Below are 17,617 nucleotides of genomic sequence, written 5' to 3'. Positions count from 1 at the left end.
ATATCTTTCCTGATCACAATGGAATGAAACTAGGAATCAATAGCAAAAGGAAAACTAGAAAATTCCCATTATGTGGAAATTAAACAATACACTCCTGAACAGCCAATATGCCAAAGAAGAAATCAGAGGAAATTAGAAGATATCTTGAGACAAATGAAAATGAAAACAAAATGGGATGCATCAAAAGCAAATACTAAGAGGGAGGTTTATGGGAATAAAGGTCTACTTCAAAAAAGATCTCTAATCAAAGACCCACCTTTACACCTCCAGGGAATGGAAAAAAAAGGAACAAACTAAACCCAAAGTTAACAGAAGGAAAGAAATAAAGATTAGAGCAGAGATCATTGAAATAGAAAATAGAAAAACAGTATTAAAAAATCAATGAAACTAAGAGTTGGTGTTTTGAAAAAAATCAGCAAAGTTGACAAACCCTTAGCTAAATTAACTAAGAAAAAGAGAGAGAAGACTCAAATAAAAATCAGATATGAGAGACATTACAACTTATGCCACAGAAATAAAAAGGATCACAAGAGACTTTTTTTGAGAGAGAGAGAGTATGAGCAGGGGTGGAGGGGCAGAGGGAGAGAGAGAATCTTAAGTAGGCTCCATGCCTTCCGCGGAGCCTGACGCAGAACTCGATCTCACTACCCTGAGATCATGATTTGAGCTGAAATCAAGAGTCAGACACTTAACTGACTGAGCCACACAGGCACCCTGATCACAGAGACTTCTATGAATAATTATACAACAACAAATTGGATAACCTAGAAGAAATGGGTAAATTCCTAGAAACATACAAACTACCAAGACTGAATCATGAAGAAATAAAAAATCTAAACAGATCTATAAATAGTAAGGAGATTGAATCAGTAATCAAAAAACTCCCAACAGGGGTGCCTGGGTGGCTCAGTCGGTTAAGCATCTGCCTTCAGCTCAGGTCATGATCTCAGGGTCCTGGGATTGAGTCCCACATCCGGCTCTCTGCTCAGTGGAGAGCCTGCTTCTCCCTCTCCCTCTGCCTGCCGCTCCTCCTGCTTGTGCACTCTCTTGCTCTCTCGCTCTGTCAAGTAAATAAATAAAATCTTAAAAAAACAAAACTCCCAACAACAACAAAAAAAAAGCCAGGACCAGATGGCTTTGCAGGATAATTCTACCAAATATTTAAAGAAAAATTAACACCAATCCTCCTCAAACTTTTCCAAAAAGTTGAAGAGGAGAGAATATTTCCAAACTCATTGCATGAGTCCAGCATAACCTTGACACCAAAACAAAACACAGACACAAGAAAACTATAGAACAATATCTCTGATGAACATTGATGTAATGTTGTTTTGTCCTCAACAAAATACTAACAAACAAAATTCAATAGCACATTAAAAAGAATATACACCAGAGAGGAAAATACATATATATACCATGACCAACTGGGATTTATTCCCAGAATGCAAAGATGTTTCAACATATGATAATCAATCGGTGTAATACACCACACGTTAATAGAATAAAGGAAAAAAAACCTCATGTGATCATCTCAATTGATGCACAAAAAAACATGAGAAAATCCAAACCCTTTCATGATAAACTCTCAACAAACTAGGAATAGAAAGAAATCACCTCAACATAATAAAGGCTGTATATAAAAAGCATACAGCTAACATCAAACTCAGCATTGAAAAATTGAAAGCTTTTCCTTCAGTATCAGGAAAAGGCATGGACGCCAACTACTACCATTCAACATAGTATTAGAAGTCCTAGCCTGAGTAATTAGGCAAAAAAAGAAATAAAAGCCATCCAAATTGGAAAGGAAAAATAAAATTATCTCTGCTCACAGATGACATAAACATGTAGAAAATCCTAAAGATTTCACCAAAAAACCCTGTTAGAATAAACAAATTCAGCAAGTTACAGGATATAAAATCAACACACAAAAGTCACTTGCATTTTTATACACTAACAATAAACAATTAGAAGAGGAAATTAAGAAAACAACTCCATTTTAGATGGTATCAAAAAAGAATAAAATACTTAGGAATAAATTTAACCAAGGAGGTGAAAGACTTATACAATGAAAACCACAGGACATGGATGAAAGAAACTAAAGACACAAATTAATGGAGAGACATCTTGGGTTCATGGAGAGGAAGATTTAAAATTGTTAAAATGTCCATACTTCCCAAAGTGATCTACAGAATCAACGCAATCACTACCAAAATCTCAATGCCATCCTTTGCAGAAATAGAAAAAATAATCCTAAAACTCATTTGGAGCTTCAAAGGACCCGCTAATAGCCAAAACTTGGGAAAGCCTATCTTGAGAACGAAAAACAAAGCTGAAGGCCTCACACTTCCTGATTTTAAAACATATTACAAAGTTACAGTTTTCAAAAACAGTATGGCACTGGCATAAATGCAGGCCTATGGACCAAACAGACTAGAGAGCCCAGAAGTAAACCCTTTCATATATTGTTAAGTGATCTTTGACAAGGATGTCAAGGTGACATAATGAGGAAAGCATAGTTAATTCAACAAATGATACTGGGAAAACTGGATACACAGCTGCAAAAAAAATGCTGGACCCTTACCTTACACCATATAGAAAAATTAACTCAAAATGTATTAAAGACCTGAAACCATAAAACTCCTAGAAGAAACTATAGGGGAATATCTTCATGACAATGGATTTAGCAATGATTTCTTGGACATGACACTGAAAGTACAGGCAACAAGCAAAAATAGACAAATGAGACTACATCAAATTTTAAAACTTCTGGGACACCTGGCTGGCTCAACTGGTGGAGCATGACTCTTGATCTCGAGGTTGTAAGTTCAAGCCCCACACTGGGTATACAGATTACTTAAAAATAAAATCTTAAAAAATTTTAAAAACTTCTGTGCAGCAAAGGAAATAACAGACTGAAAAGGCAACCTACTGAATGAGAGAAAATATTTTCAAATCATATATCTGATAATGAGTTAATATACAGAATATATAAAGAGTTCTTATAAGTCAACAACAACAAAAATAACTAGATTTAAAAAATGGCCAAAGGACTTGAGTAGACATTTCTTCAAAGAAGATATACAAATAGCCAAGGAGCCTATGAAAAGATGTTCAACATCACTGATCATCAGGGTAATGCAAATCAGAGCCACAATGAGATATCACTTCACACTCATTAGGATGACCACAATTAAAAAAAACAGCAATAAAAAGTATTGATACAGATATAAAGAAATTAGAACCCTTGTGTGAATATAAAATGGTATAGCCCCTATCATAAGCAGTATGGAGGTTCCTCAAAAATTAAAACATACAATTAGGAGTGCCTGGGTGGCTCAGCCTGCTTCTCCCTCTCCCTCTGCTGCTCCCCCTGCTTGTGCTCTCACTCTGTCAAATAAATAAATAAAATCTTTAAAAAAAAATACAATTAATGTATGATCCAGCAATTCTACTTCTGGGTATATATACCAAAGAACTGAAAATAAGATCTTTTTTTTTTTTTTTTTGACAGAAAGAGAGAGTGAGAGAGGGAACACAAGCAGGGGGAGTGGGAGAGGGAGAAGCAGGCCTCCCGCTAAGCAGGGAGCCCAATGCGGGGCTCAATCCCAGGACCCTGGGATCATGACCTGAGCCGAAGGCAGACGCTTAACGACTGAGCCACCCAGGCACCCCTGAAAACAAGATTTTGAAGAAGTATTTGTACTCTTGTTCACTGAAGCACTATTCACAATAACCATGAGGTAGAAGCAAACTATATGTTCATCCACAGATGAATGGATAAACAAAATGTAACGTATCCATACAATAGAATATTATTCAGCCTTAAAAAAGGAAATCCTGTCATATGCTACTACAACATTGATGAACCTTAAAGACATTATGCTAAGTGAAATAAGCCAGTCACAAAAAGATAAAAATACTACATGATACCACAGATATGAAGTGTCTAAGTAGTCAAATTTGTAGAAACAGAACACAGAATGGTAGTTGGAAGGGTGTTGGGGAAAGCAGAAAGCGTTCAATGGGAACAGAGTTTCAGTTTTGTAAGATGAGGAAGTTCTACAGATCTGTTGCACAACAATATGCATATAGTTAACACTACTATACACTTAAAAATGGTTAAGGTGGTAAATTTTATGTGTGTTTTAACTTAACTCAAAAAAATTATTTAAATAAAGCAATGAAGACTCCCTCTCTGTAGGGCTATAGCATGATATCCAAGATATGTCATTGAGTGAAAAAAGCAAGTTGCATTTAGAGCATTAAGATGGCAGAGGAGTAGGGGTCCCTAAGTTCACCTGGTCCCTGGAATTTTGCTAGATAGTTACCAAATCATTTTGAAGACCTGTGAAATCAATCGGAGATCTGAGAAAAGAAATGCTGCAATTCTACAAATAGAAAAGCGACCACTTTTTGCAAGGTAGGAGGTGTGGAGACATGAATCCAGGGCGATATGTGGGAGGATACTGCAAGGGGAGGGAGCCTTCTTAAGGAGGCTATCGCAAAGTATAATAAGCGGTAGAGCACAAAATCAGAACTTTTAGGTCTGCTACAGTGCCGGACGTCCCTGGCTTAAAGGTGCTCAGGTGGTGAAGCAGGGCAGAATACCAGGTGGGAAAGCAAGGTCTCAGGATCCCTGGAGTCACAAGAAGCGGGGGGGGGGGGGGGGGAAGGGGTTGCTGAGTGTGGCAGAGATCCCAGGCATCAGAGCGGGGAAGCCGGCTGAAAACAGCTAGTCTAGGCAACAGCTTTCTGCTCGGTGTTGCCATAAACTGCCAATCAATGCGTGGTCGTGTGACCACTCTCAAGGCAGGGGCCCAGCAAAAGGCAGAAGTGCAGCGAGATCCCTCCCCTCCCCCCAGGAGGAACAGTGTGGGACCGTGCCATAGGAGTTGTAAAGTTGTAAAGTTTAGAGACTTGAAACTCAGTCATGTGCCTGATAAAAATGCTCAGTCACAGGCAGGTGAACACAGAGTTCAGACGGAAACCAGGGAGACAAGAGTGATGGACTGCTTTTCTGTGATGACTCACTGAAGAGTCAGGGGCACGAACTTGCAGCTCCTGGGCTAGAGATCAGGGCATCACCATTTGCACCCCCATCAGTGCTGAAAGCCTTCAGGGAGCAAAACAGCACCACATACTGCAATCCAGAGCCTCTTACACTGAGCCCGGCCCCCTGGCAAGGGGGGGTGCAATTCCACCAGGGCAAGGGCACTGAGAATCAGCACACAGGCACCAGCAGGGACAACCAGCTAGCACCAAGTTTACTTATCATAGAGAACTGCAAAATTTCAGCTCTTGGGGAAAAACAGTATATAACACTCATGGTTTTTGTCTGGTTTGGCCAGCAAACCCTGAGGCGGTGAATGAAAAGATTACTCCAGACACCTAAGCAGAAGAAAGGAGAGGGCGAGGGGACCAGATGCTCTAGTGGTAAAAGGTCCCGAACCAAGCTCTGCCTCTAATTTTATTGTGAATGTTATCAATACATCAAGGGAATAAGAGAAACAAAAAGGAGTGCGAAGTTTTAATAATCAGGACAGTGACATAGGTAGTATCGTGTGATTAGAATGAGCTGTGCTCGTGATGCACATGCAGGCAGGGAGTACGTGACCACCAAAGATAAATGTTTCTCCTAAGCATTTACTCCCTGGATGAGTACATTGAGCCGCGACTCCAGCTGCTTTCAGCCCAGAAACCTTAAAAGAGGCCCAGTTTTCTGGACACTCCTTTGCTTTTCAACTAGTCTTACCCAGGGAAGCATATGCTTATTAAATCTTATCTAGCCAGGCATTACGAATCCCCACAGGTTTTATTATTATTATTTAGTCTTTCAGTTTTATTTTTTTTACCTATTTACTTACTTTATCAATTCTATTTCTTATTCTTTTTTAATTTTTATTTTTACATATACATTATATATATTCTTTTATTTTTGGTTTCCATTCATTATATTTTATTTTATTTGTGTGTGTGTGTGTGTATATATATATATATAGATACATATATATATATATTTTTTTATTTTATTTTCTATTTTGAGATCTAGCTTCTCTTAACAAACAGACCAAAATATACCCAAGATCTAGTTTACTGTTTTGTTCTGATTTACTTCTTGTTTGATTTTTTCTTATTTTGTTTTGTTTCTGTTCTCTTCTAGTTAGTTTTGTTTCTTTTCTTCTGGTCTTGTTGATATTTTTGTCTTTTCTCTCTCTTTCTTCTATTATTTTCTGGACATAATGACGAGATAGAGAAACTCACCCCAAAAGAAAGAAAAGGAGGAAGTACTCACTGCCAGGGATTTAATCAATATGGATATAATTAAGATGCCAGAGCTAGAATTCAAAAATTCAAAACAACGATTAAAAAGATACTAGCTGGGGGGCTCCTGGGTGGCTCAGTCATTAAGCGTCTGCCTTTGGCTCAGGTCATGATCCCAGGGTCCTGGGATCGAGACCCGCATCGGGCTCCCTGCTCAGCGGGAGGCCTGCTTCTCCCTCTCCCACTCCCCCTTCTTGTGTTCCTGCTCTTGCTATCTCTCTCTGTCAAATAAATAAATAAAATCTTTTTTAATAAAAAAGATACTAGCTGGGCTAGAAAAAAGAAAAGCACAGACGACATGAGAAAATCCCTTACTATAGAAACAAAAGAACTAATATCTAATCAGGCTGAAATTAAAAATGCTATTACTGACATATAGTCAAAAATGGAAGCTCTAACAGCAAGGATATATGAGGCAGAAGAGTGAGTCAGTGATCTAGAAGACAAAATGATGGTAAATAAGGAAGCTGAGAATAAAGGAGAAAAACAACTACTGGATCACCAAGGGTGACTGCAAGAAATCAGCGATACCATAAAGTGAAATAATATCCAGATAACAGGGGTCCCAGAAGATGAAGAGAGAGAGATTTGAACAAATTATAGCTGAGAACTTCCCTAATCTGGGGAAGGAAACAGGCATTCAAGTCCAGGAGGCACAGAGAACCCGTCTCAGAATCAATAAAAACAGGTCAACACTTCAACATAAAATAGTGAAGCTTGCAAATTTCAGAGACAATGAAAAAATCCAGAAGGCAGCTCAGGACAAGAGGTCCTTAACCTACAAAGGTAGAAACATAAGGCTGGCAGAGACCTATCCACAGAGTCCTGGCAGGCCAGAAAGGACTGGCATGATATATTCAATGTGCTAATGGGAAAAATATGCAGCCAAGAATACTATCCAGCAAGGCTGTCATTCAGAATAGAAGGAGATAGTTTCCAGGACAAACAAAGACTAAAGGAATTCATGAGCACTAATCCATCCCTGGAAGAAATATTAAAGGGGATCCTTTGAATGAAGAGAGAGCCCAAAAGTAACAAAGACCAGAAAGGAACAGAGACAATCTACAGGAACAGCAACTTTACAGGTAATACAATGGCACTAAATTCATCTTTCAATAATTACTCTGAATGTAAATGGACTAAATGCTCCAATCAAAAGACACAGGGTATCAGATTGGATAAAAAAACAAGACCCATCCATATGCTGTCTCCAAGAGACTCATTTTAGAGCCAAAGACACCTCCAGACTGCAAGTGAGGGGTTGGAGACTATCATGCTAATAGACATCAAAAGAAAGCTGGAGTAGCAATCCTTATACAGACAAACTAGATGTTACATCAAAGACTGTAATAAGAGATGAAGAAGGACACCATATCATAATAAAAGGGTCTATCCAACAACAAGATCTAACAATTGTAAATATTTATGCCCCCAACTTGGGAGCAACCAAACATATGAATCAATTAATAACAAACTTAAAGAAACTCATTGATAATAATACAATAATAGTAGGGAACAGCAACACCCCACTCACAGCAATAGACAGATCATCTAAGCAGAAGATCAACAAGGAAACAAAGGCTTTGGATGACACACTGGACTAGATGGACTTCACAGTTATATCCAGAGCATTTCATCCTAAAGCAACAGAATATACATTCTTTTTGAGTGTATATGGAACATTCTCCAGAACAGATCACATACTGGGTCACAAATCAGGTCTTCACCAGTACCAAAAGACTGAGATTATACCAGGCATACTTTCAGACCACAGTGCTTTAACATGAACTCAATCACAAGAAAAAGTATGGAAGGAACACAAATACATGGAGGTTAATGAGCATCCTACTAAAGAATGAATGGGTCAACCAGGAAATTAAAGAAGAATTTAAAAAATACATGGAAACAAATGAAAATGAAAACTTGACAGTTCAGAACCATTGGGATGCAGCAAAGGCAGTCCTAAGAGGGAAGTATATAGCAGTACAGGCTTTTCTCAAGAAAGAAAAAGGTTTCAAATACACAACCTAAACCTACACGTAAAGGAGCTGGAAAAAGAATAGCAAATAACACCTAAATCCAGCAGAAGAAGAGAAATAATAAAGATTAGAGCAGAAATCAATGATAGAGGGGCGCTTGGGTGGCTCAGTCAATTGGGAGTCTGCTTTCAGCTTGGGTCATGATCCCAGGGTCCTGGGATCAAGCCCCGCATCAGGCTTCCTGCTCAGTGGGGAGTCTGCTTCTCCCTCTCTCTCTCCCTTTGCCCTTACCCCGTTCATGCTCTCTCACTTCCTCTCTCACTCTATCTCAAATAAATTTTTTTTAAAAAATCAATGATACAGAAAACATAAACAAAAACAAAAAAACAAAACAAAACCCAGTAGAACAGATCAATGAAACCAGGAGATGGTTGTTTGAAAGAATTAATAAGATTGATAAACCCCTAGCCAGATTTATCAAAAAGAAAAGAGAAAGGACCCAAATAAAATCATAAATGAAAGAGGACAGATCACAACCAACACTGCCGAAATACAAACAATTATAAGTGAATATTATGAGCAATTATATGCCAAAAAATTAGGCAATCTAGAAGAAATGGATGCATTCCTAGAAACATATAAACTACCAAAACTGAAACAGGAAGAAATAGAACACTGGAACAGACCCATAACCAGCAAAGAAATTGAACCAGTAATGAAAAATCTCCTAACAAACAGGAGTCCAGTACCAGATGGCCTCCCAGCAGAATTCTACCAAACATTTAAAGAAGAACTAAAACCTAGTCTTCTGAAGCTGTAACAAAAAATAGAACTGGAAGGAAAACTTCCAAACTCATTCTATGAGGCCAGGCTTAATGATCCCAAAACCAGACAAAAACCCCACCAAAAAGGAGAATTACAGACCAATATCCCTGATGAACACGGATGCAAAAATTCTCACCAAGATACTAGCTAATACGATCCCACAGTACATTAAAAGGATTATTCACCACAACCAAGTGGGATTTATTCCTGGGCTGCAAGGTTGGCTCAACATTTGAAAATCAATCAATGCAATACACTACATAAATAAGAGAAAGGACAAAAACCATATGATCCTCTCAATAAATGCAAAATAAAGCATCTGACAAAGTACAGCATACCTTCTTGATTAAAACTCTTCACAGTGTAGGGATAGAGGGAACATACCTCAATATCATAAAGCCATATACAAAAGACCCACAGTAAATATCATCCTCAATGGGGGAAAAACTGAGAGCTTTTCCCCTAAGGTCAGGAATACGGCAGGATGTCCACTCTCCCCACTGTTGCTCAACATAGTACTAGAAGTCGTCGTAGCCTCAGCAATCCGACAACAACAACAAAAAGGCATCCAAATCGGCAAAGAAGTCAAACTTTCCTTTCTTTGCATATGAAATGATGCTCTATGTAGAAAACCTGAAAGACTCCACCAAAAAATTGCTAGAAATCATACAGGAATTCAGCAAGTTGGCAGGATATAAATTCAATGCACAGATGTCTGTTGCATTTCTATACACTAACAATGAGACAGAAGAAAGAGAAATTAAGGAATCTATCCCATTTACAATTGCACCAAAAACCATAAGATACCTAGGAATAAACCTGACCCAAGAGGTAAAGGATCTGTACTCTGAAAAGTATAGAACACTTATGAAAGAAATTGAGGAAGATGCAAAGAAATAGAAAAACATCCCATGCTCATGGATTAGCGGAACAAATATTGTAAAAATGTCTACGCTACCCAAAGCAATCTACACATTCAGTGTAATCCCTATCAACATACCATCAACATTTTTCACAGAGCTGGAACAAATAATCCTAAAATTTATATGGAACCAGAAAAGACCCCAAACAGCCAAAGGAATGTTGAAAAACAAAACCAAAGCTGGAGGCATCACAATTCCAGACTTCAAGCTGTATTACAAAGCTGTAATCATCAAGACAGTATGGTACTGGCACAAAAACAGACACATAGATCAGTGGAACAGAATAGAGAACCCAGAAATAGACCCTAAACTCTATGGTCAACTAATCTTCAACAAAGCAGGAAGGAATACCCAATGGAGAGGTGCCTGGGTGGCTCAGTCAGTTAAAGCGTCTGCCTTTGGCTCAGGTCATGATCCCAGGGTCCTGGGATCGAGCCCCATTTTGGGCTCCCTGCTCAGGGAGAGCCTGCTTCTTCCTCTGCCCCTCCCCCTGCTCATGCTCACTCTCTCTCTAGTAAATAAATGAAATCTTAAAAAAAAAAAATAAAGAATACCCAAAGGAAAAAAGACAGTCTCTTCAACAAATGGTGCTGGGAAAATTGGACAGCCATGCAGAAGAATGAAACTGGACCACTTTCTTACACACAAAAATAAACTCAAAATGGATGAAAGACCTCGATGTGAGACAGGAATCCACCAAAATCCTATAGGAGAACACAGGATAGCAACCTCTCTGACCTCGGCCGCAGCAACCTCTCTGACCTCGGCCACTGCAACTTCTTGCTAGACACGTCTCCAAAGGCAAGGGAAACAAAAGCAAAAATGAACTACTGGGACTTCACCAAGATAAAAAGCTTTTGCACAGCAAAGGAAACAGTCGACAAAACTAAAAGGCAACCTACAGAATGGGAGAAGATATTTGCAAATGTCTTATCAGATAAAGGGCTAGTATCCAAAATCTATAAAGAACTTATCAAACTCAACACCCAAAAAAACAAGAAATCCAGTTAAGAAATGAGCAGACAGCACGAACAGACATTTCTCCAAAGAAGACATACAAATGGCCAACAGACACACGAAAAAATGCTCAACACGACTTGGCATCATGGAAATACAAATCAAAACCACAATGAGATACATCACACCAGTGAGAATGGCTAAAATTAACAACACCGGAAATAACAGATGTTGGCAAGGATGTGGAGAAAGGGGACCCTCTTACACTGTTGGTGGGAATGCAAACTGGTGCAGCCACTCGAGTGAAAACAGTATGGAGGTTCCTCACAAAGTTAATAGAATTACCCCATGACCCAGCAATTGCACCACTAGGTATTTATCCAAAGGATACCAACGTAGTGATTCAAAGGTGTACATGCACCCCAGTGTTTATAGCAGCAACGTCCACAATAGCTAAGAATGGACAGAGGCCAGATGTCTATGGACTGATGAATGGATAAAGAAGTGGTATATATATACAGTAGAATATTACTCAGCCATCAAAAAGAATGAAATCTTGCCATTTGCAACGACTTGAATGCAACTAGAGGGTATTATGCTAAGTGAAATAAGTCAGTGAGTGAAAGACAAATATCATATAATTTTACTCTTATGTGGAATTTAAGAAACAAAACAGATGTACATAGGGGAAGGGAAGGAAAAATAAATTAAGATATAAACAGAGAAGCAGGCAAACCATAAGAGATTCTTAACTATAGGTAACAAACTGATGGTTGCTGGAGGGGAGGTGGTTGGGAGGATGGCGTAACTGGGTGACAGGCATTAAGGAGGGCACTTGAGGTAATGAGCACTGGGTATTATACGGAACTGATGAATCACTAAATTCCACCTCTAAAACTAATAATACACTGTATTAATTAAACTGAATTTAAATTAAATTTTTTTTTTAAAAAAGGAAGGTCAGAAAAATGTATAGAGACACTGTTGTCCAATACAGTAGGCACCAGCCACACGTGGCTATTTAAATTTAATTTAAATGAAATTAAAATTGACCTCGTTCACACTCACCCGGTTTCAGGTGTTCAACAGGTATCTAATGGCTACTTTACTGGAAAATGTAGACACAGAATATTTTTTCATTTCCACAGAAATTTCTATTGGACTTTACTTGTGTAGAACATGCCACGTTTTACCTATGAAGTGGGAGAAAAAAATACATGTTATATTTGCTTATATTTTAAAAACTGGAAAGTTAAAAAAATGATAAAAACCTAAATGGAAATGGGAAGCAGCCCAGGATGGAAGCTAATGAAGTATATTCTCTTAAAAATATTATATTTACTGACTTCATGTAAAAATGGCAAGAAACAATGACCAATCAAATAACAATGCATGATTCTAGCACCCAGATTAAACACTCTAAACACATTTCCCACTAAAAGGGTCCAGACTCCTCTAGAGAAATGACTGATTCTAGCTCCACAGAAATTGTACCAGATGTGTCTGGACCAAACTCTCCTACAAGAAAACATGTCAAAATGACTCAGAAGCCAATCTGAAGTGTCTCCCACAGGCCAGATAGAACAATTTGATGCCAAGTAAAATAAGGACTACAATGGACTAGTTAGTATACATCAAATATACAAACATCTATGAGTCATGATGACATTCTAAAAGGAAAGCAACAGCTGGTTAAGCAGCTGACTCTTGATTTCAGCTCAGGTCATATCTCAGGGTCCTGGGATGGAGCCCTGCATCAGGCCCTGTCCTCAATGCGGAGTCTGCTTGAGATTCTCTCTCTCCCTCTCCTTCTGCCCCTCCCACCGCTCTCTCTCTAAAATAAATAAATACATCTTAAAAAAAAAAAGGTAAGCAAAACACAAATAAAACCAACTCATTTCTCACCTTTGAAGAATCCTAGGGAAACTCATTATTTTGAAAGGTGGAAATATTGCAAAGGAATTAAACATTCCTCCTTCCCTTCCTGTGCAAACCGTACCTCAGCATAGTGTAATTGTTGATGAAGGGGAAGTTCCTCTTATAGAAGAATTCCAGCTAATAAATGCAGAAGAAATTATAGAATTAGAACATCACCCTTTTACAACATTTAATGAAATGCAGATCTAGGCAATGATCTTCAAGGCTGCAAAAAATATGAGGTGAAAAGCAGATGAAAAATTTTGTAATGGATAGATCAGGCTAATAACACCTGAACTCAGTGATCAATCTTAGTGCCATAAGAGAGACCATTAGACACAATGAGTCTCTTGGTGTAATGTTATGAGAAGTATAATACCACATCTGAGGTACTGTTGCCAAAAATATGAATTAGATCAAGTCCCTAAATCTACTCGATTCAAAGGAAATAGGGTAGAAGGGACAAAAATACATAAACAACACAACAGGGATACAATCAACACAATCTAGAATGAAAACTCCACAAAACAAAAGATGCAATTTCTTAAGCAGATAATTGGAAGGTTAAAAAAAAAAAAAGAAGAGGAAGGGGACCTTCTTTACATTAAAAGCCACTGAAGACTTCAGAGAATTAAGATTAAAACCACAATGAGATACTACCACATGCTTACCTAAATGACAAAAACGGAAAAGATGGAAGATACCAAGTATGGCGAGATTGGGAATATAGCCTGAAACAACCACTTTGAAAAAGTGTTTGGCAGTACTGAGCTCAGCATACACACACACTATGACTCAGAAATGCCTGAAAGGAAAATAAGTATCCATCCAAAAGGTAGGTACAAGTATGAACATTCATAGCAACATTATTAAGTAAAAAACTAGAAAATACCCAAATCCCCATAACAGATATATATATTAAAATATCTACAATGTAATACTACACACCAATGAGAATGATCTGCAACTACAGACAATGATGATGTAAATCACAAATACACACACACACACACACACACACACACGTACAAACACACACATATTATGTTGATTTGAAGGAGCCAGACATACTGTATGATTCCAGAAATTTTTTCTTCTAATCTCCCAACTGAGTTTAAGAAAGAAGAGGAAAATCAACACCTCATTTTCTTTCATTTGAAGGTATTTACTGTCCCCTTATATTACCTTCAGAATAACCTCAGAGAAGGACATATCCTCTGAGCTCTTGAAAAGTGGTTCACTACATATAGTACCATGTCTGATGGACAGAAAACTGAGTATAAGACAGCAGATATACCTGGCCCTGCACCAGACCTAACCCACTAACTCTAGGTGACCTTGGGTAAATCACCACACCTCTGCTTGCCTCACCTGTTAAAAGGGGTCAAATCATATCTGCCACCCAACCGGCAAGGCCTCAGACACAAAATAATGTCATTCTCATCTAAAGAGCACTCTAAGTTCATAAAAAGAATTCATAGTGGAAGTCCAAGGAATTATTTTAATAGACAAGTTGTCTAATGCATAGTAACTGTGATAATTATTTTTTGTTTTTTATAATTACTACCTTCTCATTTTTCTTAAATAAATACCCTCTGTATATTTAAAAAAAAAATGCATACTGAAGCATAGCTTTCACCCAAAAAGATATGGCCCTGGGGGTACCTGGCTGGCTCAGTGGGTAGAGCATGTGACTCTTGATCTCGGGGTCATGGTTTCGAGTCCCACATTGGGTATAGAGATTACTTAAAAAAAAATAAGTAAATAAACTTAAAAAAACCACCATATGGCCCTGGCCTAACATCACCCACTGTGGGCTGACATAGTTCAACACATGTTTTTTTTTTGTTGTTGTTGTTTAGATTTTATTTATTCATTTGAGAGCAGGAGCAGTGGTTGGGGGGGGGGCACGGAGGAGGAGAGGGAGAAGCAGACTCCCCACTGAGCAGGGAGCCTGACACGGGGCTCAATCCCAGGACGGAGAGATCATGACCTGAGCTGGAAGGCAGGCACTTAACCATCTGAGCCACCCAGGAGCCCTCAATACATGTTTTTTAATTCTTCCTAAGTATACTGGTTAGGAATGTGGCCTGTGGAGACAGACTAGGGCCAAACCCTAGTTCTACCACTTACAAAGTGTCTGATTGTGAATATTTTACTTCTCCTTATAGTCACTGGATTGGCTTCCGTCTGCCCTTTTGACCTCACTTCCTACCATCTGTACTCTGTCTGCCAGGCTCCAGCCACTCAAGCTCATCATCTGCTCCTGGAACAATTGATGCTACACACATCACAAATCAAAAGGGCAGCCTAGGCCAAGTTGCCTCTTGTCCTTCAGGACTCAGCTCAAATATCACTTCCTGAAAAAGAACTTTATGGACAGCCCAATCTAAGTAATCCCTGGCCCATCATTTCCTATTCTATTTATGTGTTTATTTTCCTAAAGCCCATATGGAATTGACCCACTTATGATTTAACTGTGTACTGCCAGTTTTCCCAAAGCTGAATGAAAGCTCCAGGGACTCTGCCTGTCTTGTTCTCTGTGCTATGTTCCCAGCACCTAGTTCAGGGCCTCACATATAAATCACTAAAAACATATGACCTAAATGAAGGAATTATTACCTATTTGACACACAGGAGCAGATGCAGATATTTGACAAAGAAATTAGACGCCAAAGATTCAAAATTTTAGGAACACTTTGTTGCAAATCTAGAGTTCTTTTCAAATTGTAATGAGCCAGAACCAACTACTTGAACCAATTTATTCAAAATGTAAAGCCTTCCCACCTACCTCCCTGTTTGGGATACAGGAGACCTAGGCTGAGCCCAGGAATCTGCAGTTTCCACAAACATTCCTTGATGATTTTGATGAAGTGGTTCATGAACCACACTTGGCAAAATCCTGACCTAAACATCCGACATTTGTGGAACTTTAATTTAATGCCTACCATGCAGAGTTATGTGATATGAGGGGCATCTCCATTAACATAATTACTCAAAGGGGGCACTGGTCCTTCCCTCCCACCTATGACCACAGATTGCTTTCCCACATGGAATCACACTTAAACTCAACAATATTCCTGCATAGTGGAAGGAATTGGGTATCACTTTACTATTGTATAGATGAGGCTGGTGGAAGGGTAGTGACTTACCTAACATTTCCCAATGATGGGAATCCAATGTCTTCATTATTGCTCCAGGAAACTGTCTAGGACACTGGACATTATACTTGGTTCTTCTCTATCAGCTCCTATTTGGAGGGCTCACAGTCCACACCTTTCTCTGATGTTCTACTAGAAGGGAGACTCAGGGGGATCAGACAATACATGGAATAGAGAGGAAAGAGAGTATGGCAAAGAACATAAACAAAGGGAGAAAGGGTGAAGATATACTTCTCTGTCCCCACCCAGGTCACTGGAAATTGTGCAATGACACTGTGCCTCTTCCCCAGCTCCGTCCCACAGCCCCCTCCCACAAACACAAGTGACACTGAAGCTCTCACATCATGGAAATATGGCCTCATCCCTGCTTGCTCTTCCATGTCCAAGTATTGTCACTAGTAGTCATACTATGATGTTCATATCAGAGGCATCATCACATTGACAGAATTAAGGAGGCAAAGTTGGAACAGGCAACTAGCATTTTGAAGGCCTACTAAATGCCACCCAGTATAGGTTGTTATTTTTAGACTTTTTTTCCTTAAATCCTCAAAGTAATGCAGCAAAAGAAGACAGTTACATAAAAGGGAATCCCCATGGGGCATCTGGGTGGCTCAGTCGGTTAAGCATCTACCTTCCGCTCAGGTCCTGATCCCAGGGTCCTGGGATCGAGTCCCACGTCAGGCTCCCTGCTCTGTGGGGAGCCTGCTTCTCCCACTGCCTCTGCCTCCCTCTCTCTCTGCCTTCCATAAATAAATAAATAAAATCTTAAAAAAAAGGGAATCCCCATAAGCTTATCAGTGGATTTTTCAGGAGAAACTTTCCAAGCCCGAAGGGAGTGTTACGATATATTCAAAGTGCTGAATGGGGAAAATATGCAGCCAAGAATACTCTATCCAGCAATGTTATCATTCAGAATAGAAGTAGAGATAAAGAGTTTCTCAGATAAACAAAAACTAAAGGAGTTCATGACCACTAACCAGCCCTTCAACAAATATTAAAGGGGACTCTGGGTACAAAGGAAAACCATAAGTGAGAGTATGAAAAGTAAAAAACACAAAAGCAATAAAAGTAAATATTTCTATAAAAATCAGTCAAGGAATTCATAAAACAAAAGGATATAAAATGTGACACCATATACCTAAAACATGGGAGGAAGAGGAGTAAAGAATGAGCTTAAACTTAAGCAACCATCTACATAATATAGACTGTTATATGCAGAAGATATTATATACAAACCTAATGGCAAACACAAATCAAAAACCAGTAATAGAGACGCAAAAAATGAAGGAAAGGAATCCAAGTATATCACTAAATAAAGCCAACAAACCATGAAAGAGAGCAAGAGAAGAAAGAATCAAAGAAAATCTATAGAAAAAAAAACACAAAACAAGTAACAAAATGGCAATAAATACATAGATATAGATAATTACTTTGAATGTAAATGGACTAAACACTCAATCAAAGGCAAAGGGTGACAGAGTGGATAAATAAAACAAGACCCGGGGTGCCTGGGTGGCTCATTCAGTTGAGTGTC

At 38.8% G+C, this 17,617-nt stretch overlaps 1 long non-coding RNA gene across 1 annotated transcript in view; it reads right to left on the bottom strand.

Moving 5' to 3' along the window:
• Window positions 1-17,617, bottom strand: part of LOC118551401 (uncharacterized) — a 67,642-nt gene that overhangs the window by 12,209 nt on the left and 37,816 nt on the right. The window contains exons 9-12 of the long non-coding RNA XR_013444806.1: window positions 16,425-17,221; window positions 16,075-16,215; window positions 12,911-13,060; window positions 12,074-12,198 (exon numbers count right to left, since the gene is read on the bottom strand). This is a non-coding gene — a long non-coding RNA (uncharacterized LOC118551401). The remainder of the gene's footprint in view (window positions 1-12,073; window positions 12,199-12,910; window positions 13,061-16,074; window positions 16,216-16,424; window positions 17,222-17,617) is intronic.

This window comes from Halichoerus grypus, chromosome X (assembly GCF_964656455.1).
Source record: "Halichoerus grypus chromosome X, mHalGry1.hap1.1, whole genome shotgun sequence".
NCBI lineage: Eukaryota > Metazoa > Chordata > Mammalia > Carnivora > Phocidae > Halichoerus > Halichoerus grypus.
Note: the sequence above shows the minus strand (reverse complement) of the source record. Positions and strands in the feature narration are given on the sequence as shown.